The sequence below is a fragment of the Aegilops tauschii genome, chromosome 3 (assembly GCF_002575655.3).
Source record: "Aegilops tauschii subsp. strangulata cultivar AL8/78 chromosome 3, Aet v6.0, whole genome shotgun sequence".
Lineage (NCBI taxonomy): Eukaryota > Viridiplantae > Streptophyta > Magnoliopsida > Poales > Poaceae > Aegilops > Aegilops tauschii.
This window is the reverse complement of record NC_053037.3, coordinates 504,984,435-505,008,500: the sequence shown is the minus strand read 5'-3', so window position 1 is coordinate 505,008,500 and position 24,066 is coordinate 504,984,435.

Genomic DNA, 24,066 nt, shown 5'->3' with positions numbered 1-24,066 from the left:
TCTTCACCACACAAAATATTTAAATCATGCACAACCCCGATGACAAGCCAAGCAATTGTTTCATACTTTTGGTGTTCTCAAACTTTTCCAATCTTCATGCAATACATAAGCGTGAGCCATGGACATAGCCCTATATGTGTAATAGAATGGTGGTTGTGGAGAAGACAAAAAAGGAGAAGATAGTCTCACATCAACTAGGTGTATCAACGGGCTATGGAGATGCCCATTAATAGATATCAATGTGAGTGAGTAGGGATTGCCATGCAACGGATGCACTAGAGCTATAAGTATATGAAAGCTCAACAATGGAAAATAAGTGGGTGTGCATCCAACTCGCTTGCTCACGAAGACCTAGGGCAATTTGAGGAAGCCCATCATTGGAATATACAAGCCAAGTTATATAATGAATAATTCCCACTAGTATATGAAAGTGATATCATAGGAGACTCTCTATCATGAAAATCATGGTGCTACTTTGAAGCACAAGTGTGGAAAAAGGATAGTAGCGTTGTCCCTTCTCTCTTTTCTCTCATTCATTTTTTTTCTTTTTTTTCGTTTGGGCCTTTTCTCCTTTTCTTATGGCCTCTTTTTTTTATTTAGTCCGGAGTCTCATCCCGACTTGTGGGGGAATCATAGTCTCCATCATCCTTTCCTCACATGGGACAATGCTCTAATAATGATGATCATCACACTTTTATTTACTTTACAACTCAAGAATTACAACTCAATACTTAGAACAAAATATGACTCTGTGTGAATGCCTCCAGCGGTGTACCGGGATATGCAATGAATCAAAAGTGACATGTATGAAAGAATCATGAACGGTGGCTTTGCCACAAATACGATGTCAACTACATGATCACGCAAAGCAATTATGACAATGATGAAGCATGTCATAGTAAACGAAACGGTGGTAGGTTGCATGGCAATATATCTCAGAATGGCTATGGAAATGCCATGATAGGTAGGTATTGTGGCTGTTTTGAGGAAGGTATATGGTGGGTGTATATACAGGCGAAAAGTGCGCGGTATTAGAGAGGATAGCAATGGGGGAAGGATGAGAGTGTGTATAATCCATGGACTCAACATTAGTCATAAAGAACTCATATACTTGTTGCAAAAATCTACAAGTTATCAAAGCAAAGTATTGCGCGCATGCTCCTAGGGGGATAGATTGGTAGGAAAAGACCATCGCTCGTCCCCGACCGCCACTCATAAGGAAGACAATCAATAAATAAATCATGCTCCGACTTCATCACATAACGGTTCACCATACGTGCATGCTACGGGAATCACAAACTTTGACACAAAAATTTCTTAAATTCATAGCCACTCAACTAGCATGACTCTAATATCACCATCTTCATATCTCAAAACAATTATCAAGTATCAAACTTCTCATAAGATACAACACACTCATAAGAAAATTTTACTAATCTTGGATACCTATCATATTGGGACTAATTTTATGATTAAAGCAAATTACCATGCTGTTTTGTAGGACTCTCAAAATAATACAAGTGAAGCATGGGAGAACAATAGTTTCTATAAAACAAAACCACCTCCGTGCTCTAAAAGATATAAGTGAAGCACTAGAGCAAAACTATATAGCTCAAAAGATATAAGTGCAGCACATAGAGTATTCTATTAAATTCTGAATCATGTGTGTCTCTCTCAAAAGGTGTGTACAGCAAGGATTATTGTGGTAAACTAAAAAGCAAAGACTCAAATCATACAAGACGCTCCAAGCAAAACACATATCATGTGGTGAATAAAAATATAGCTCCAGGTAAAGTTACCGATGGATGAAGACGAAAGAGGGGATGCCTTCCGGGGCATCCCCAAGCTTTGGCTTTTTGGTGTCCTTAGATTACCTTGGGGTGCCATGGGCATCCAAAAGCTTAGGCTCTTGCCACTCCTTGTTCCATAATCCATCAAATCTTTACCCAAAACTTGAAAACTTCACAACATAAAACTCAACAGAAAATCTCGTGAGCTCCGTTAGCGAAAGAAAACAAAACACCACTTCAAGGTACTGTATTGAACTCATTCTTTATTTATATTGGTGTTAAACTTACCGTATTCCAACTTTTCTATGGTTTATAAACTATTTTACTAGCCATAGATTCATCAAAATAAGCAAACAACACACGAAAAACAGAATCTGTCAAAAACAGAACAGTCTGTAGTAATCTGTAACTAACGCAAACTTCTGGAACTCAGAAAAATATTCCAAAATAGGACGACCTAGAAATTTGTTTATTGATCAGCAGCAATTGAAATCAGTATTTTATCACGTTCTGGTGATTTTAAACAATTGTTTTAGTGAACAGAAATTTTCTGGAATTTTCAGCAAGATCAAATAACTATCATCCAAGAAGATCCTATAGGTTTAACTTGGCACAAACACTAATTAAAACATAAAAACAAATCTAACCAGAGGATATAACAAATATTTATTCCTAAAAAGCAGAAAAAAGTAAAAAAACTAAAAATAAATTGGGTTGCCTCCCAACAAGCGCTATCGTTTAACGCCCTTAGCTAGGCATAAAAGCAAGGATAGATCTAGGTATTGCCATCTTTGGTAGGTAATTCTTCAATATGACACCTATAACCCCTAGGAGTTTCTTTCTTTTTATTAATTATCAAACTCCTAGGCACAAAATCAATAAAATCATTTGTAGCAAATGGTTCCTTAATGATAGCAAAAAGATTGGGATGAACACTTATTGATTTTAGATCCGCAGTTTCCTTACTAGAGGATTCACCCTTATTTTTAGGAACATAAACAAGCTTGGTAATTTTGGTAGGAGGAATTGGAGGTTTTTTAACGGAAGAAAAAGCGGAACCCAAATTAGTGATAATTCCTTCAAGTTTATCGATTCTAGTAGAGTCTAGATCTATTCTTTCATTAACTATGGGTTCTTTTTCCTTAAAACTTTTCAGAGTAACTCCCACCTTAGATCCATATTGGATAATTTGGTTGTGGATCTTTTTATCCAAATTCTCAATCAATTCTATAGTAGCAACTTTATTTTCAATAATTTCAAGCCTTTGCATCACATGTTCCAAGGTTAACATAGTTCCATTAACCAAAAGAGGTGGTGAGCCAAACAAATCTATCATAGAATTATAAGAATCAAAAGTATGGCTACCCAAGAAATTCCCTCCGGTAATGGTATCCAGAATATATCTATACCAAGGAGTAGTGCCAACATAAAAGTTGCGGAGAAGAACGGAAGTAGATTGCTTCCTGGTAGATCTATTTTGAGCATTGCAAATTCTATACCAAGCGTCTTTTAGATTTCCCCCCTCCCTTTGCTTAAAATTAAGAAGTTCATTCTCGGGAGACAACGGAGAAGATAAGGGACTAGCCATAACGACAAGGCAAGCAAGAAAGTGACGAATGGAAAAGAGAGGGCGAATAAAACGGCAAGGGTGAAGTGGGGGAGAGGAAAACGAGAGGCAAATGGCAAATAATGTAATGCGAGGGAGAAGAGTTTGTGATGGGTACTTGGTATGTCTTGACTTGTGCGTAGACTCCCCGGCAACGGCGCCAGAAATGGCTCGTTGACCAGAAATCAAATCTTGACTTGACTTGGTGCGAATCTCGGCGCCAGAAATCCTTCTTGCTACCTCTTGAGCACTGCGTTGGTTTTCCCTTGAAGAGGAAAGGGTGATGCAGAAAAGTAGCGTAAGTATTTCCCTCAGCTTTTGAGAACCAAGGTATCAATCCAGTAGGAGACCACGCTCGAGTCCCACGCACCTACACAAACAAATAAGAACCTCGCAACCAACGTGATAAAGGGGTTGTCAATCCCTTCACGGTCACTTACGAGAGTGAGATCTGATAGATATGATAAGATAATATTTTTGGTATTTTTATGATAAAGATGCAAAGTAAAATAAACAGCAATAAAAATAGCTAAGTGTTGGAAGATTAATATGATGGAAAATAGACCCGGGGGCCATAGGTTTCACTAGTGGCTTCTCTCAAGAGCATAAGTATTACGGTGGGTAAACGAATTACTGTCGAGCAATTGATAGAATTGAGCATAGTTATGAGAATATCTAGGTATGATCATGTATATAGGCATCACGTCCACGACAAGTAGATCGAAATGATTCTGCATCTACAACTATTACAACACACATCGACCGCTATCCAGCATGCATCTAGAGTATTAAGTTCATAAGAACAGAGTAATGCTTTAAGGAAGATGACATGATGTAGAGGGATAAACTCATGCAATATGATATAAACCCCATCTTTTTATCCTCGATGGCAACAATACAATACGTGTCGTTTCCCCTACTGTCACTGGGATCGAGCACTGCAAGATTGAACCCAAAGCTAAGCACTTCTCCCATTGCAAGAAAGATCAATCTATTAGGCCAAACCAAACTGATAATTCGAAGAGACTCGCAAAGATAACCAATCATACATAAAAGAATTCAGAGGAGATTCAAATATTGTTCATAGATAAACTTGATCATAAACCCACAATTCATCGGATCTCGACAAACACACCACAAAAGAAGATTACATCAAATAGATCTCCAAGAGAATCGAGGAGAACTTTGTATTGAGATCCAAAGAGAGAGAAGAAGGCATCTAGCTAATAACTATGGACCCAAAGGTCTGAGGTAAACTACTCACACATCATCAGAGAGGCTATGGTGTTGATGTAGAAGCCCTCCGTGATCGATGCCCCTCCGGCGGAGCGCCGGAAAAGGCCCCAAGATGGGATCTCATGGGTACAGAAGGTTGCCGCAGTGGAAATAGGGTTTTGGCTCCGTATCTGATCGTTTGGGGGTACGTAGGTATATATAGGAGGAAGAAGTACGTTGGTGGAGCAAAGTGGGGCCCACGAGGGTGGAGGGCGCACCCCCTGCCTCGTGCCTTCCTTGTTGATTGCTTTGCGTAGACTCCAAGTCCTATGGATCACGTTTGTTCCGAAAATCACGTTCCCGAAGGTTTCATTTCGTTTGGACTCCGTTCGATATTCTTTTCCTTCGAAACACTGAAATAGGCAAAAAAACAACAATTTTGGGTTGGGCCTCCGGTTAATAGGTTAGTCCCATAAATAATATAAAAGAGTATAATAAAGCCCAATAAACATCCAAAATAGAATATAATATAGCATGGAACAATAAAAAATTATAGATACGTTGGAGGTGTATCACATACCTATTTAATTCTTGGGTTCTTATTATTTATGCCACTAGTTGTGTATCACTACTAAGTTTTGCCATTAGAAGTTACAACTACTCAAAAAATGCCATCGATCTATGAGATGCCTGCTCAAAAATGCAATTAGATATCTAAAAAATGCCATCGTTAAGTTAGAGGTTTGCTCAGAAATGCCATTAGACATTGTTATTTTCACGCCAAACCCGTTGACCATGTTACATGACCAAAATAAGCCGATTCTCACAATGATAAGTTAATGGTGTCCAGCACAACACACCCCTCAAATAAAACTAAGCACCCTGGAATTCTTTGAAAAAACTAAGCACCCTGAAATTCGTTGACAACTAAACTGCTGGCTATATGATGTTGGCCATATATATTGTACGTATATAATGTCAAGAAACGAGTGGTAGTACTATACCAACTAAAAGATGAAATGTACGAAATATAACGAGAAGAAACGTAACATAGTTCTGTTGGGGGCTCAACACAACACACCCCTCAAATAAAACTAAGCACACCAGAAATTAAACTAAGCAACTAATCTGGTAGACACTGCATTAGAACCACCATGAGCAACGACACTGCCACCTTACTCGGAGTCCTCGTCCATGTCCTCGACTTCATCCTTGTCCCTCTTCCTCTTGGGCGATACTTCTTTGCTTGAACCGCACACTTGGCTCTTGCTCTTCATCCAACCCTTGTAGATATTGAAACAAAGGTAGCCATCCATTGCAGCATAGTGGATGTGGTCTATATCTAGTACATTCCACTGCCATGCATGACGATGAAACGTGTACGGAGATTTCTCTAGTTTACCGTACGAAGGATGAACCATGGCTCCTGCCAGGGTCAACATTGAAGGCTGATCAAGGGAGGACACCAGGCTTGCCTTCTGGAGATCGAAGGGCTGGCCAACAACAAGGCCTATCTGACCCAGGATTTCCTTGTCGTTCCTAAAGTCTACAGTAACGAATTTGACTCGGCCGCCCTTGAGGAACTTCTTAAATTCCTCGCACTCAACGTCGGCATGGCATATGTGGTAGACCAAGCATAAGTCATGCACGCAAACCTGGATCACGGCGGGCTTCTTCTTCTCTGCCTCCTTTAGTTTCTTCTCACTTCCCAAGACTGTGGTGTACTCAACATCTAGCCCAGTGACCCACTCATCATTTGAGTTTTCGAACATGCGTTTGAAGCGAGCAAGGCATTCTTTCACCGTTGCGGAAGAACGGGTGTAGATGACGTCGAACTCATCGCCGGTGATGGTTCTAACCTTGTACTCACCGCCGATCATGGAGATTTGGGACGCCATGGATTTGGGAGGAGGGTTAGGATTAGTGGAACTGTCGTAATGTGAAAGGACGGGACGACTAGGAGCGGTTTATCGATTGTAAAAATGTCGAGTGGGGGCGCGTGCGAATGGCAGGGTAGTGGCTTGCCTGGTGGATAAATGGATTCATGCACAGTACTATGGGGCCCAATTAGATGTCATGTCTACTCGACGCCCAATTAAATGGCTTTCGATGTCATGTCAAGCGTCGGGAAAATTACAGGTGATACGAAGCTTTCCATTCTCCCATGATATGGGCTTCCGAGAGCCCTTGGATCTGAGATCGAACGGTTGCATCGCGTGATTCTAGACCTATGGGTGAATATCCTATCCTGGAGGGTTATTCTACAAATTTTCAGCAACTTAGCATGCGACCGTTCGATCTCAGATCCAAGGGCTGCCAGCAGCCCGTATCATGGTCGCGCCTACCACGACCGTCGCCTCGGTCGCGCGGTCGCGCCCTTGGAGATTTAACATGGTGCGTTAGGCTATCTGATGTTGGCATGTCTTACATAGTTATCACTTAGTCACTCATACAACAAGGTTAGCTATAAGGTTGACTATAAGAGTATTTTTTTTGTTTACTTCTCTCTATCTCTTTCTTCGTAGTATTTATTGTATTTGCCAAGGAGTGACCTCTTCCAATGAAATGGTGCTTAGATGAGGTGCTATGGGCATTAAATGGCTTAGCAACTCAAGTCCCCAATGCATAGGTGCTTAGTTTTTTGTTGCTAAGTTTGCTTCATCTAGGTACACGCGCTTATCACCGTTTCTTCCTGGGGTCACCAAACTAGTCTCTCTCTTCTTAATGAACTTGCCACATCAGACTTTATGCCTATGTGGCAGGCTTAGCACCAGTAGGATCAAGTACAATAGTGAGCTATAAGCCCGCTTTACATGGCATTTTTGCATGTGTGGGGGAAAGAGGCAAGGAAAAAGTGGAGGAGTGGGCTCTCAAGCAAGAGCCAGCCTCTACATGGTGGAGCATCGGGAGAGGCACCTGTATGGAGGTGGTCAGGAATCGGGAGACTCACGCCGGTCGTAGAGCCGCAGTTAAAATGATAATGGCAAGTCAAATCACCGGGCCCCACCTGTCCAGAAGTAACTCGCTGTCAAATCACACAGCCCTACGTTTGCAGCAGCCTACTCCCTCATCTTCTCGCGTCTCTGTCGAACCGACTAGGCGGAACTGCCCCACCTACCGCGCGGCAAAAGCCCGGCCCTCGGCTTTTAAATAGTACAGTGTACTAATTTTGTATCCATGGACTGCGCCATGGAGCAAAGCCTCAAGAAAATGGCGGTACACATGTACGGAGTATACAGCACGCCCGTCGCGTTCGCGTCGCACCCCAGACGGTCGGTCGGTCTGGCACGCCACTCTCCGAATGGAACGTGCGTCATATTGCGTTTGCACACACATGTGGGACCGCAATTGAGAACCGACCATAGGCACACTCCCCGGCCCCGCAAGTCGGGTGAGTTAATAGAAGAGAGAGAGGAGCGATAGTACTACTAGAGAAGTGTTGTAGGAGTCCATATGTTGGTGCCTGGACGATCCCTGCAAGACACGAAAGATCAGTTCGTCCATGCATGTGACAAGACTCCAGAAGACACGCCTGGATTGGCTATCGTCTACATATCATGCAGGCTGTGTTGTACAGGGCTGTAGTTCTGGTGAGAAATCTAAAAAAAGGTTTCTTGTCATCTCGCAAAATTAGGTGTCATGTGCTTCGGATCACTGCGAGGGTTAAACAGCGACAACTGAGTTGGGCTAGTCATTGGGGGCACATGCACGAAGACTACTCGGCTGCCTCTAGGTCAAGCCGGCTATGTTAATTAGGAAATCTATCGACGGACCCCTTTTCTACGAGTTTATCTTTAATTTGAGCTTTGATCCTCGTCTAGTTTGTCCGTCGGGATTCATCTTGTCTCCTTTAGGCAGTGAGGTTATGATTTCTTGTCATGTGGCATTTTTTCGTGTTATATGTTATAATCCGGTGCTTCAGATCAAAATGACGACAACTGCGCCTCCAGGGCACATGCATGAAGACTTCTCGACAGTCATTGTCGAGGTCAAGCCGGCTCCGGCCGGTAGTCAAAAGAAAACTAGTACTCCACTATATAGGCAGGAGCCTCCGCGCTTGCTTGCTAGTGTTTCTCTCTTCACACTGTCTCGTCCTCTCCAGATCTAAACATGACAGCGGTGGCCACTCTCTCTCTCTACTCACCGCTGGTGACAGATGCAGCCGGATCCTCTCCACCGGGGAAGGTGAGAAGGTGCAACGTTCACGCGGTCGTCCTCGGTGACGGCTCTTACCCACTGCCGACGCGTCCCGATCAGCGTGTGCCTTGTTGTTCTCTCCCAAGCATCACTGGCGAGGGAGGGCCTCCCACCCCTTTTCCTCACTGCCGTAGTGTGGGCAGATCCGGCCTCCCGCCGCCCACCTAGCGACATCCCGGCGACCCTCAGGTATAACTTCCTTCGAAACCGGCCTTGCTCTACTTCCCGAGCTCCTGACGTCGCTGCATTTGTATCTTTTACTATTTCTCAGGCCCCCTCGTGTAGATAGGATCGATCGGCTGTTCGAAAACCACCTATTTCTGTTAAGAGGTAAAACTAGTTCATGCACTCGAATCTAGTAGTAGTTGGTTCAAACAAGGAAGAAAGGGGGTGGGGTGGGGGAAGATTTGTTACCTGAATCTAGGACTTGGTCGAAAGAGGAAATAATGGGGGAGAAAAGTGGCAGAGACTGGCTATCCAACTGGTCTCTAGGTCTAATAGGGAAATAAAGGGAACTTATTACAAACTCAATATAAACCCGATCTATTGGTTGAAAAAGGAAAGAAAGTGGGGACTGGGGGACAAGTCAACAGAGTAAGTCCAGCACTAGATTTGCTAGCCTCACACAGTATAAGGTGGCTATATACAGAACAAAAATGGGACCAACCCAGATATCCTCTTCTGATGTTTGTTGCCCCGAGCCGCTCTTATGTAATGCCACTGGTAAAATGTAGCAGTCGCACTGTTAAAAGTAAGGACACGTTAAACCAATGTTGTTTTCAATGTAATGCCTCCAGTAATATGAATCAATGGCACTTTTTTTCATGTCCTGCTAAATTCCCCATTAAGATAAGTTGGTTCTTTTCCTTAGAGATGCAACTGTCCTGGTCCGCCTACTCTCCAGGAGCTTCACGACCAACCTTGATGTTGCTCAATTTTATTGCAACTAATGAAGAAGAAGCTCTGTGGGTTTCGTTTTCTGATGGAAATGGAACCGGGGCTGGAGCCCTTTTCTTAAAAAAGAAGAAGAAGAAGCTGCTAGCTCATGGGACATTGCTTCATTTTAGGTGAACTGCACCAAAAGGTCCCATGAATCGAGTCATCCATGTTGGTGACTGGTGTCATCCCTTCTACGATGGCGTTGACTGCAGATATGGTTCCCATCATGAGGTATGTTCCTTTTTGGTCTGACCGTACCGTTTGCTAAAGATCCTGCATGTTGATCCTGCTCTTGTGCTACTGTTTTGGCACTGCCATGATAAAGTAGTAATGTTATTATTTTGCACCTTAATCTAGTGGCACTATTAATTTGAGGCAATGTTTTGGCACCGCTAGTGCCACTGTTTTTTATATATCGAAAGAGGGGGTTCCCTCCGATTTCATTAAAGAAACCCAACCATAGAGAACCATTATCCGACAACATCTCAGTGTAAACGGGCAGTTATGCAACTACTACTAGAACGGACTGAGTACTAGTAGGAGACAAGTTCGCCACATAAGCTAGGCAGGTAGGGGGACGCAGCACCAGCTCGACCAAGTTTGGATTACAACCCAAATGCTACCACAGAAACATCAGGGGGAAGATAGGGACTGGAAGAGCCAGCTTCAGCATCCTAGTCTAAGCACCCCCGGCCTTCATCCTTGCTGCACAATACACCTCGTTTGCCACCTGCTCGACCCTAGTGTCACTGATAAAATGAAGTAATAATACAGTTAAAATAGAGCGAGTGTCCTCTCTATCATTTCATTTCCAATGTAGATAAAGAAAGTGCTTCTCTTTGTTAATGTATGTTTCATCAACTAGTCCCATTGTTAATGTTTAAGCGTTTCTGCAAACTGGGGTGCTTAATTTTAGTTGATCTGCACAAAAATAGAGATTTGAATGTCTCAAGGCCCCTCCTTGTACTACCGCTGTACACTGATGTTCATCACTGGCAGAAGGTGTATCGGGGAGACTTGGGTCGATTTCCAGTATGATGTAATATTTTCTTCTGTTTGTTAGTGTATGTTTCATCAACTAGTGCCACTATAATGTAATCACACCTTTTCATTATCTGTGCAAACAGGGTTATTCAGCTGCATTTTGGTGGAACTGCACAAATGTACGGATGGAACCAGCATATATGCAGAGTGCGAGGTGCCAAGTAAAAATTACCGACACCAACCCTACTCCATCTAAGCATTGGCATCCACCACCATCAGTGGGATGTGTGGTGCTCACTGTGGACAGATCTTTCTCCGCAGCAAATCCTATAACCAAATACTAGTAGCTTAGACTTGAAAAAATACTAGTAGCTTATATTGGCAGTTTTCTAGGGGTGTACTCTTTTCTGAAACAAGCACCAATCTATTTTTCTTTATTTGTACACAGTGTCACAACTTTGACCCAAAGGTCCAGAGCTATTTTAGGGTGATTGGCGTAGTACTCGGAGACTGATTGTAAGCATGATTTTTATTAGTTTTCACACTTATTGTAAGCATGAGCAGATGCAAGATTGGGTTAGTGCGAAGCTTACCTTAAACCCTACCGACGCCGTTGAAACGAGGCAAGCGTCGAGGGAACTGTGGAGAACGGCGGGGAAGCGACGTCGCGCCATTCGGCCTCCTCTTGCGGTGGGAGAACGAATACTCTTGTGGCTCCGGTTGGCTCTGCACCCTCACGAACGGCACACCGTACTCGATCGATTCGTTATCCTCTGGGTGCTCGACCTTCGACCTGTACGCCCACCACCTCCGCCTGACTTTCGCCTCGGGCGAATCTGTCTGCTCCATCGCCCAGAGGAGATACTCGATGAACTCGAAGGACTGCGGCGTGACTGCCGCCGAGGAGTACATCGCCGCCCTCATCGTCGTCGTCTCGCTCTTTCGCATACATTGCCACATGGCCCTCACCGTCCTCGAAATCTCCCACTCATTGTCAAACCAAGTAAGGATCTCCTTCAACCTGGCTAAGTTTGCCTGGTCGCCGCCGGCAATCTACCTGATTCGCTGCTGCATCCCCTCCATAGATGTCCTTCTGAGTGGTCCGGTGCTAGCTTTGGAAGATGGGAGGAGAGACGGTGGTCTTGCAATAGAGAAGAGGGAGAGGCGAGATGGTGGTTTTGGAATGGAGATGATGGAGAGGAGAGGGGTGGTTTTGAAATGGAGAAGAGGGAGGGGCGAGACGGTGGTTTTGGAATGGAGATGATGGAGAGGAGAGGTTCCCCTACCTTTCGGTCGCTGATAGGTGGGCCCCGCGCTTGGTGGGACCCATGTGTCAGTGTCTCAATGGAAGGATGGGCTACGTCAGGGGATCCTCGTCCGAGGAGAGAGGAGGTGATTTTGCAATGGAGAAGAGGGAGAGGCGAGACGGTGGTTTTGGAATGGAGATGATGGAGAGGAGAGGAGGTGGTTTTGCAATGGAGAAGCGGGAGAGGAGCGTGCGGCAGTGATTTAGGATTGGACGAGAGGGCCGGCGCGATGTGACTGGATCAAAATCAAAATCAATTTACCCTTCAATTAAGAAAGCGACCCCACATTAACTAGTGTCCCTTTTATTTTGGGTCATAATTGACCATGATTTTCGCAAATAAAATATATGTTATACGTTGCAGAAATAATATAATTTGTAAGTACATTCAGACACGAACCAAACGATACAATTTTTGGTGACATGCATTCACATTTTTCTTGTCAAATACAGTACGTGGTCAAACTTTGACCCAAAATACGCAAAAAAAAACTTCCAATACCAGCGCCGCTCTTCCGCTCTTCTCCTCTTAAACCACCGCCGCTCCTCTCCTGTTCCAATCTAAATCCAGCGCCGCTCCTCTCCTCTTCCATTTCAAAACCACCGCCCCTCCTCTCCTGTTCCAATCCAAAACTAGCGTCGCTCCTCTCCCGTTCTAAACCAAAACCAGCGCTGCTCCTCTCCTCTTCCATTAAAAATCCACCGCCGGCGAGTGAAGGTGTTGTGGAGAAGTAGATCGATGGAGGAGTACAACCGATACGCGAGGATCGCAGACGGCGACCCTGTGAAGCTAGCTAGGATGTTGGAGATACAGTCTTGGTTTGACAACAAGGACCAACTAGTGGCGACGGCAACATCCATGGCCAAATATCTGCAACAGAGCAAAAAGGCGGCGATACTCCCGGAGGGAGTCACGCGGGAGTACATAGAGCTGCTCCTCTAGGCCATGGGGCAAACAGATTCACCGAATCCGATCGCGAGGGAGAGGTGGTGGGAGTATCGATCCCAGATGGAGCATCCACCAGAGATTGAAGGATCGAGCATCTACAGGGTGCCGTTTGTGAGCGTGTCGTGCCAGAGCGAGCCGGTGGGGTCTTCGTTGACCGAATCCAACTGCAAGAGGAGAAAAATAGTTGGCCCGACGACGCTTCCCCGCCATCCTCTCCCTCGCCGTTCACATCGTCTCACGGGGTGGCTGTCTGCCGTCGAGGAATAGGAGGGACCAATAGTCGGGCAGGTTGTGAATTGTCAGGATGAGCTTAGGGTTGGTAGTATTTGCAGGTTGTGAATTGTGTTTTGTGTTGTGTATTTTGAGAGTACTTTCAGATATGAATGTCTTTTGAATTTCAGATTTGCAGTATTGAGCATATGAAGTATTTTATGAATTCTAGAGATCTATTTTTAGCACTTCAAAAAATGTAGTTTCACAGGAGTATAAAAGTGCAGACAATGTGATTCTCAGAGAAGAAACTGCAAGTTTCAGTTTCAGATAAGAAACTCCAAGTTCAGTTTCAGATAAGAAACTGCAACTTTCAGAGGCAAAGCATTTATATTAACACGGCCTTTTCAAACAGTGTTAACATCATGCTGGAAGTTTTATTCATGGTCGAAACTGGAACTACCAGCCAGTTAACATCATGCTGATCAACATTCATGTATAGCACATCTTCATATGATGCATAGTCAAAAAGATATGCTATTTTCAAGATGCCCACACAATGTCGAGTGTGCGAAAAACAGAGAAAGCGAGGGATGCCGCTGTCTGCCGTTGTGAACATCTGAACAAACGAGAGGAATCTGGAGAGGACTGTACGTGGAGAGGCGGACAGTCGGGACCCACCAGGTCTATGGCCGTACGCAAGCAAGTGCCTCATCGAAAAAATACTTCCTCCTAATGCTATACTGAAGTTGGGGCCCACGGTTTTGTCAACATAGTTACATTTTTTAGGTGCTTCAACGTAGTTACTATAGGAGATAAATTCACAACGAAGCCGGGGAGCTGGCAGGTAACATTTATTATCACTGGGGCAGCAAGTATCAGCTGGGTTTTGGGCTGCCCCGTCTAGGCTTTCTTTTTTAACATGCGCAGCCCACGACCTCGGATGGGAGGTCCATAGGCATGTTTGTATTTTCTTGAGGGCCGTCATGTATCGACCGGCCTATGGACCTCCCATCCGAGGTTTTATTTTTCCTGAAACATCGGCAGCCCAATTTATGTATTTTTTTTTGAAGAAAACGCAGAGGTCTGTTCTATTTTTCTATATAAGAATAGGAACGCCTGGTCCAACTTATGTTTCCCTTCTAACTAATATATATTTAAATTATTTTATATGTTATTATATATTATTGTTATTGTCATCATATATTTAACAGATACTTACATATGTAAGAAAACAATATCCCACATCTTATTAACTTATAAAAATAATTTCTTAACAATAAAATCCTGGATTTTTTTGGCAACGAAAATCCTGGTGATTGTGTACAAAAGCTTGGTAAGATTTAAGGACCAATATAATAATAAATCACTTATTATTTAGATAAATAAATATATATATAGCAAAATGCTCAGCCCCTATTTATTTTTTGATAACATTGCTGCGCCCACCCCCAACATTATAATTAGAATAAGCCCAGCAAAATCGTGTATTTCAAGAAAGTGCAAATGGCCTGTAATTTTTTAGGAAAAACATAAATGGGCTGCATGGACGCTACATTATTTGTTCACCCAGACCAGCTAATGAACTGTAGTTCAAAAAAAAGAGATCAAATGGACTGTAAATTCTACCCCGCAAAAAAAGACTGTAAATTCTGAAAAAATGGGTTGAATATGTGCCACATTTTTTGAGGCTGAAATGTGGGCCAATAGGTCGAAGCCAATGCAAGTCGTTGTCAACTTAGTCAACAAATGATTCTGACATCGTTAGCCGTTGGATTTACATCCAAGTATCCAACGACCGGCATCCATCTTCAATCTCTTGTCTTCTTCCTCCAGCGCCGCCGGGACCACCTGCTCCCGCCTCCTGCTGCTAGCAGCTCTGCTTAGCACGCTTCGCTGTGAAGCGCTACTCCACCGTTGGCCAGGCCATCCTTCCACCCCTCCACACCTCCTGTTCTTCTCCACCGACTGCCGAACCACACCGCACCAGAACCAGTTAACCCTCGTACACCTCTCCGTCTACGACTCTACTCTCCCGTCTTCCCATCTCCGGCTCGTTGCTGTCCGGGGCCTCGCCGTCGTCCACCACCTTGGATGCGCTCGGCGCGGAGTGGTCAACGTGGTCAACGAACGACACCATCGGAAGTAGACTGTGCGTGGAGAGGCTGACAGCTGGGTCCACGGCCGCACGCTAGGAAATGCCTCCTTATTACGCGCAAAATAATGATTCCTCCACCTGACAGCTGGGACCCACCGGAAGGGCCTCTGTATTTCACGAAAAATGTTCCCACCGCTGACAGGTCGGACCCACCAGCTATATCTTCGCACGCAAGGAAGTGCCTCCTTATTACGCACAAAAAAATGAATACCCCCTGCTAGCTGGGACCCACAATAGTGGGAGGCTGACTTGTGGGCCAACTAAGTTGATGGGGACGGAGGGCTTTGTCAACTTAGTCAATATGAACGATTCTAGCTCTAGTGACCGTACGATGTCCATCCAACGGCCGCAGTGCTTCTTCAACCTCTGGTCTTCTTGCTCCAGCCGCCCAAAGCAGCGCCGGTCGTGCCTCGTGCTCCTGCCTCCCGTGGCCAGCTGCGATGCGGCGGAGGCCTCACCACCCCCTACTACTCCCACCGCTGGCTAAGCCATCCCTCTACTCACCCACACCCCCTGTTATTCTGCGGCGATGGCAGCCTCACACCGCAGCGAACCAGTGAACCCTCGTACTCCTCTACGCGTGGGCATCCACTGTCGCGTCTTCCCCGGCTCCGCGTCGTCCCCTTCCTAGGCCTCGCCGTCGTCCACCGCCCTGCTGCTCTCGGTGCGGCGTGGTCAACGTGGTCAAGGAACGGCTTCCATCGGACGTGGACTGTACGTGGAGAGGCTCACAGCTGGGTCCACGGCCGCAGCAACGAAGTGCCTCCTTATTATGCGCAAAATAATTATTCCTCCACCTGACAGCGGGGACCCACCGGACGGGCTACCGTATTTCGCGAAAAAACATTTCCCCCTGACTGCTGGGACCCACCAGCTACATCTTCGCACGCAAGGAAGTGTGTCCGGGCAAAAAAAGCGATTCGCCCCTGACTGCTGGGACCCACCAGCTACATCTTCGCAGGCAAGGAAGTGCCTGACAGTCGGGACCCACCTGGTCGAAGCGTACATAGTGTTGTCATTCTGGTCGCGAACGTGTACGTACATACTGGTCGATGTAGAGGCGCGCACGTGTCGTAGTAGAGGCGCGCACGTAGCATGTACACGTACGTACATCGGCCAGTGTGTAAGAAAGAAAATACGGCCACGTACGTACATACGGGCAGGGTCTCGAACGCCTACTCGCGCATACGTACGGCCAGGGCTCGTGTACATGGCTGGGTCGGAACGGAGAAACTGCGTCGTCGTCGTGTTCATGGGGAGCCAACCGGCTGGGTCGGAACGGAATGTGTCGTCATGTTCATCGGGAGGGCTTGGACGGAACAGCCGATGGAAACGAGGCTTGGCGCACCGCAGAACGGACGAAACGGCCTTGTGTTCAACCGGCCATGTTCGAAACGGGATCCTGTTTATCGGGAGGGGTCTAGCGTACCGCAAAACGGAGGAAACGGACCTCCTACGGTCGGAACGGGGGTCCTATTGATCGGGAGGGGTGTGGCGTACCGCAAATAGAGGAAACGGACTTGTGTTGGAGCGCTATGGTCGAAACGGGGGTCCTGTTCATCGGGAGGGGTGTGGCGTACCGCAAAACGGGACTCCACGAGATACTGTTCATCTCCACCGTCGACCCCCTCCAGCCTCCACGGGCTACTGTTCATCCACCGTCGACCTCCTCCAGCCTCCACCTGCGACTGTTCATCCACGGGCTCCGGTTCATCCAGCCTCCACCGGCTACTGTTCAACTAGCCCTCTCCACGGGTGTCGGTGTCAAAATCGGCGAATCTCGGGTAGGGGGTCCCGAACTGTGCGTCTAGGATCAATGGTAACAGGAGACGGGGGACACGATGTTTACCCAGGTTCGGGCCCTCTCTATGGAGGTAATACCCTACTTCCTGCTTGATTGATCTTGATGAATATGAGTGTTACAAGAGTTGATCTACCACGAGATTGTAATGGCTAAACCCTAGAAGCCTAGCCTATGTATATATGGTAATGAATGTGTCCTATCCGGACTATGCTCTCTGGTTTATATAGACACAAGAGAGATCTAGGGTTACATGGGGTCGGTTACATAAGAAGGAATCTTCATAGCTGGCCGCCTAGCTTGCCTTCCACGCCAAGGAGAGTCCAATCCGGACACGAGTATGGTCTTCGGTCTTCATGTCTTCACAGCCCATCAGTCCGGCCGATGGATAACAGACCGGACGCCCGAGGACCCCTTAGTCCAGGACTCCCTCAGTAGCCCCTGAACCTGGCTTCAATGACGAGGAGTCCGGCGCGCAGATTGTCTTCGGCGTTGCAAGGCGGGTTCCCCTTTTTTCCGAACTCCAAGATAGTCTTCGGACGTGATGATTGTATCCGGACCTGGCATACACGACACACAACCGCAGAGAGAATATAATATTTGCACGTATCTAATCTGTTGACAGTTTCTTTACAACACGTCATTGCGTCTGTCCGGTTATAATTTTGAACCGTTTTTCTTCTGCCATCCCATGTCTCAAGACGCGGATGCTATTGGCATGTCTTGTCGAAGCAGAGATCGTGTCCCCTTATCGCGGGATTCTCATTAATGCGGGCATGGGTAACCCAACCGTGCCATTTGCACAGTCCTTGGGAATAGGCGAATCTTAAGGCGAGCGAGGAGGCGTTTAATGTTTGCTGCCTTTATAAGAGGATAAGGATCCCCTCTTCCTCTTCTCACGCTTTCTCTCTGTCTCCGCCTTCTCGATCTCGAGCTGCAGCGCCCAAGTTCTCATCACCTTTCCACTCAAGCAACCATGTCTGGATCCGGTGGTCAGGGCAAGTGGATGGTCTCCTCCGTCAAGGAGGAGGACATTACGGAGATCCGAGCGGCCGGATATCTGGCGAAGGGAATAGCCCACCGCTTGCCGGCCGAGGGACAAATCATCCCAACGCCGGAGCCCGACGAGAGGGTAGTATTTCTTCCTCATTTCTTCCGCGGGCTGGGGTTCCCACTCCACCCTTTCGTCCGCGGGCTGATGTATTATTACGGGATAGATTTCCATGATCTGTCCCCGAATTCCTTCCTCAACATCTCGGCATTTATCGTCGTGTGCGAGACCTTCCTCCGCATCCATCCCCACTTCGGGCTGTGGCTCAAAGTCTTCAACGTGAAGCCGAAGGTGGTGGACGGCCAGCACGCGGAGTGCGGGGGAGCCATGGTGAGCAAGCTATCCAACGTCTCCTGGCCCAAAGGTACTTTTGTGGAGACAGTAAAGGAATGGCAGAAGCAGTGGTTCTACATCACAGAACCTCGCGGCACCACCTGGGCCGCGGCTGCTGAATTCCGCTCCGAGGCTCCCATGCGACTCACCTCCTGGGTCGAGAAGAGTCTGGACTGGTGTTCACCTGATGAGCTGTTAGCGCTGTAGACGCGCGTTCAAAGTATGGTGACCAAGAACGTCAAGCTCGTTGACGTCATCCAGGTGATGCTGGTCCGCCGGATCCTTTCGTGCCAGCACCGAAGCCGCCCTTTGTGGGTGTTCAATTCGAAGAAGCACCAGACCTTGGTGCGGCTCTTCGAGACAACTCACGCAGGTGCCTGGAAGTTGCTTTTCAAGGGCAACGAGAAGCCACCGGCCACGGATTCAGACCGTGGTCACGATTGTACACACCCCGCCAGCAAGGTATGTTATTTCCGACGTATCCCCAACCTCATTATTTTGAGGGTGGCGTGTGAGCTTTTATTATGGTCCCTATAGGACTGGGTGGAGAGGGCGAAGCGGATCTAGTGTCCGGCTCCGTTGCCCGAAGAACCGGTCATCCCGCGCCTAGCAAAGATGCTGGTGCCGGCGCCATACAAGGCGCCGGAGAAGAAGGCCAAGAAGAAGGCCAAGGGGGCCAAGAGTGGCCCCCGTCGCAAGGGCACTTCAGACGTGACGTCCGAAGACGAGGCCCATTCCTCCATTCCTGAGGACAACGACGACGAGGAGGAGGAGGAGGAAAACAACCCTCCTCCCGAGGAGAAGAAGAGGGCAGCCTTGGCACATCCGGAGGCGAAAGCGCCCAAAAAGGGGAAGGGTGCCCCGGCGGTCAACACCGCGTGGGACGTTGACAGTAGTCCGGAACGGCGCCCCCGCACTAAGCCCCAGGCCGCATCATAAGTGACAGGGCTCGCTCGTGCGCACATCCAGCCCTTTCTCTCCATTATCTTGATATGGTTAACTGTACCATTGCAGTCCGGCCCGCAACGTAATCCAACGATCCTCGTCTGGAGGTTCGTTGGCTCCGTCGGAGATGGCGAGCCAGTCGCCACCGCCTGCTTACTCTCCCGGGGCCGGGGACGACACCGAAGTGCTGCCCCGGAGGGCCGATCCGAACTAGGGAGGAGCCCAGGAGGCTGTCGAGGAGGCGCCACGAGGCGAAGCCTGCACTGCCGGACACATGGAGGAGACGATCCCCATGAAAACTGGCGAAGAGGGCCGCATCCAGTTTGGGCCTCAGCCGAATACGATTCCGGAGACCCATATGGCTTCGGAGTCGGGTGCGCAGCCCCCTTTGAAGGGGGAGGGTGCGCCGCTTCCGCCGGTGGTCCCTGTCCATCCAGGGGCGTCGGACAACCTGATGGAGGCGCTGCAAGGCGCCTCCGTTATGGAAGAGCACCGCGTCCTTATGGGCGCGGTGATTGAGAAGGTTCAGTCCGCCAAGAGTGGACTGAACGAGGCCTGCAGCAACATGTTGACAAGTTTCAAGGTAAGTGACATACAAAGAGAAAAAAAACCCAGTAGTCAGTAGCCCCTGAGACACTGTCCGGCGAGAAGAACCGGACAGAGGATCTATTGTAGGAGACTAACATAGTATGTATGCATAAGCAGGCGTCGCTGTTGGCCGCAACCTCGCATGCTGCCAAAGTCTCTGAATTGAGGCAGAGGCTGGAGCGGACCGAGAACGAGCTCGGCGAGGTTAGGGTTCGGCTCCCGGAGAACCAAGGTGAATAACGACTTCGCTGTATGTTCGGAAAGCGTAAGCGATGTGTATTGACTGTAGTGTCGTAATATGTGCAGGAGCCGCGACCGAGGTCGAGGCCCTGAGGAGGGCCCTGGGCGAGGCTGAGGAGAAAGCTGTCCAGCAGCAAGCCGCCCGTAAGAAGCTCGAGGCCCGGGTGAAGGAAATTCAGCATGAGCTCCAGGATGCGGTGAAAAAATGTGAGACCTTGGAGAATGATGCGTCAGCTCAAGAGGCCGAGCTCACCAAGGCTCGTCAGAGCGCTGAGACCGCACGGAATGAGGCCCAGGCCGCCATCCAGGAGATCCAGGAGGCCAAGAAGATCACGGCGGGTAAGGCATTTAAGATGCAAAGCAAGTATGCGGAGAAGCAATATCTTTTACTAACCTGGATTCAGAGTTCCCCAGGGGCTTTTGCGGATCTACCACATAGCGTATCAGACGCTGCAGAGTTCTACCGAGCCGAAGGAGGAGGTTCTACGGAGAAGCTATACTGGTCGCAGTACGCGACGCCAGAGCATCCCGTGTCCTTCACCGATCAGCTGAAGCAGCTGATGGAGCTGCACAGGGTGGCCGAACTAGCCATGAAGGATTTGACAATCCGGTTATGGCCAGCCGAAGCTATGCCCGGCAGCTACTTCGGACTCGTGAGGCGTCTGGTGGAGGCCTGTCCGTGGCTGGATGTCATCAAATGCTCTGCATGTATTGAAGGTGCTCGTATGGCTTTCGCTCGCTACAAGATGTGGTGGGCGAAGATGAACGCTGTTGAAGTTGCCAGCGGGACGCCGGAGGGCAAGGAGCACCGCACACCCGAGCAATATTTCGCGGACGTCGTAGAGGGGTCTCGACTTGTGGCGGCGCAATGTTCGCAGGACATTGTATTTGAATAAATGTATTCATGTTGCCTTTGCCTTGTATTATGGGAACAAAGTCAGTGTTTGTAAAATAATTTTATTATGCTTTAAATTGTTTCCTCCTGTGCGGCCATGTTATTTGTAATCTGAGGGTTGGCCAGTCGTCGGCTTCTGCCCTCACGTAGGTAGTACGGAGGTGTTCGGGACGGATTCTAAACAATCTTGATCCAATTATATGGTCCTTTGGAGGAGTTGTTTAGCACAACGAACAAGGCAATGGGATTGTACGGCTTGAACGCCCTCACTTAGCCATAGGAGTTTTATAATTAAGCAAGTGTGCAGCCCCTGGTCCAAGCCAGGGTGCTGTCAGCATCTTATCAGGAAGTGCCGATCCTTCGCATGACGCGGAAAAATCTCCAACGATTTTGTAACCCTCGAATAGCTGACCGGCTCTCGCCGTATCATGACAGTCAGTTTCCGGCTTTCTCTACTGAGGTGCTCATCCGGTCAAGGCCAGGGCACAATCGTAGTAGTTCTCCCTTTACTACCCTAGCCGATAGAGCGGAACGTAGGGTAGCAAGCACAGGAGCCGGGCAACCCAACTATTGACCAAAGACATGATTCGGAGCCAATGCATATAATGTTAAATTCGGGGTGCCGAACTTATATATAAGAAGTGTTCGGACTTTGCTGCCATATTGTGGGGCGACAAGTAGCCCCTGGCGAATATGAAATGTACAAAAGAGTATCGATGCAGCAGGTAAGCAGATCGAAATAAAACGAAGTAAGAAGCGGAAACCACAGAAACTGGGCCACAAACCATTCTTATTATAACTGGATGGATATGTCAAGGCGTATCTTGTACATATGGTGCGAGAAGTATCCGGGCTATTTAACATGCCAGGATCAGTAGGGTGCAGCGTGCGGGTCCTGAGAAATAAGTTTGAATATCGTCAAGAAGAACGTATAAAGGTTACCCTACACACCTGTGATGCTTGCCTCCGTTGTATGCCAATCCTTTTCAAGGACTTGCGATCAGGCCCGCGGAAAAAGGAACCTGAAACAAGAAAAGGTAAAAGTATGTGTGTCCGGGATCTCTCTGGCCGAACTGTAGACCCCGGGCTATCTTGTGCCTCCGCTGATGTCCATGGAATTTTGAGTGCGTAATTGTGTACGCGTGGTAGGAATGCCACTACCTCATTGGGACTGGGACGGAGGCCGGATTGCTAGTCGAGCTCTTGACGAGCCGCGCCATTCTGTTGCAGTGTAGTCCGGGACCTCTTAATGATGTCCAAGGGCTCGGCAGCCGTACTATGGTGCTGCTTGAGAAGGCCGCGCTGTACTTCTGCTGCTAGGGCGGCGGTGTGCTCCTCTGTTTGGAGGGAGCATTCCATATTGCCATTGACTGTTATGACGCCGCGTGGGCCAGGCATCTTGAGCTTGAGATAAGCGTAGTGTGGCACTGCATTGAATCTAGCAAACGCGGTTCGTTCGAGCAGTGCGTGATAGCCGCTGCGGAAGGGGACGATATCGAAGATTAACTCTTCGCTTCGGAAGTTGTCTGGAGAGCCGAAGACCACTTCCAGCGTGATTGAGCCCGTACAGCGGGCCTCTACGCCTGGTATGACTCCTTTAAAGGTAGTCTTTGTTGGTTTGATTCGCGAGGGGTTAATGCCCATCTTCTGCACTGTGTCCTGATAAAGCAGGTTGAGGCTGCTACCACCGTCCATCAGGACTCGTGTTAGGTGAAACCCGTCAATAATTGGGTCGAGGACTAGTGCGGCTGAACCGCCATGGCGGATACTTGTTGGGTGATCCCGGCGATCGAAGGTGATCGGGAATGATGACCACGGATTGAATTTTGGGGCGACTGGCTCTACCGTGTAGACGTCCCTAAGTGCTCGCTTACGCTCCCTTTTGGGGATGTGCGTGGCGTATATCATGTTCGCCGTTTTGACTTGAGGGGGAAATTTCTTCTGCCCCCAGTGTTCGGCTGCCGGGGCTCTTCTTCCTCGTCCTCACTTTGTGATCCATTTTCCTTATTTTCGGCATTTAACTTGCCAGCCTGCTTGAAAACCCAACAATCTATGTTGGTATGATTAGCTTGCTTATCCGGGGTGCCGTGTATCTCGCACGACGGTCGAGTATGCGGTCCAGGCTGGAAGGTCCTTCATTGTTCCTTTTGTAGGGCTTCTTCCGTTGGCCGGACTTGGAGCCAGTAAATCCGGCGTTGACCGTGGTGTCATCGGTGTTGTTGCCATTGCTTCGGCGTTTGTGTCTATTGCGCCGGAGCTTGCTAGTGCTATTCTTGGCCTCGGCGGGGCCTGTCTCGCTAGCTGTGTTGTTACTACGGGCCAGCCAGCGGGTCATGAGTGCCGTGAGGGCTGCCATGGACTTCGACTTTTCTTGGCCGAGGTGGCGTGCTAGCCATTCGTCACGGATGCTGTGTTCGAAGGCTACTAAGGCCTCGGCATCCGGATAGTCAACGATCTGGTTCTTTTTGGTTAGGAACCTAGTCCAGAATTTTCTGGCTGATTCTCCAGGTTGTTGAACTATGTGGCTTAAGTCATCGGCGTCTGGTGGCCGGACATATGTTCCCTGGAAGTTGTCCAGGAAGGCTTCTTCCAAGTCCTCCCAGCTGCCGATAGAATTTTCAGGCAGGCTGTTAAGCCAGTGCCGGGCTGGCCCTTTGAGCTTTAGTGGGAGGTATTTAATGGCATGGAGGTCATCTCCTCGAGCCATATGGATATGGAGAATGAAATCCTCGATCCATATTGCGGGATCGGTTGTGTCATCGTATGATTCAATGTTGACAGGCTTGAACCCCTCGGGGAATTCGTGATCCAGTACTTCATCTGTGAAGTAGAGAGGGTGTGCGGCGCCTCTATATCGGG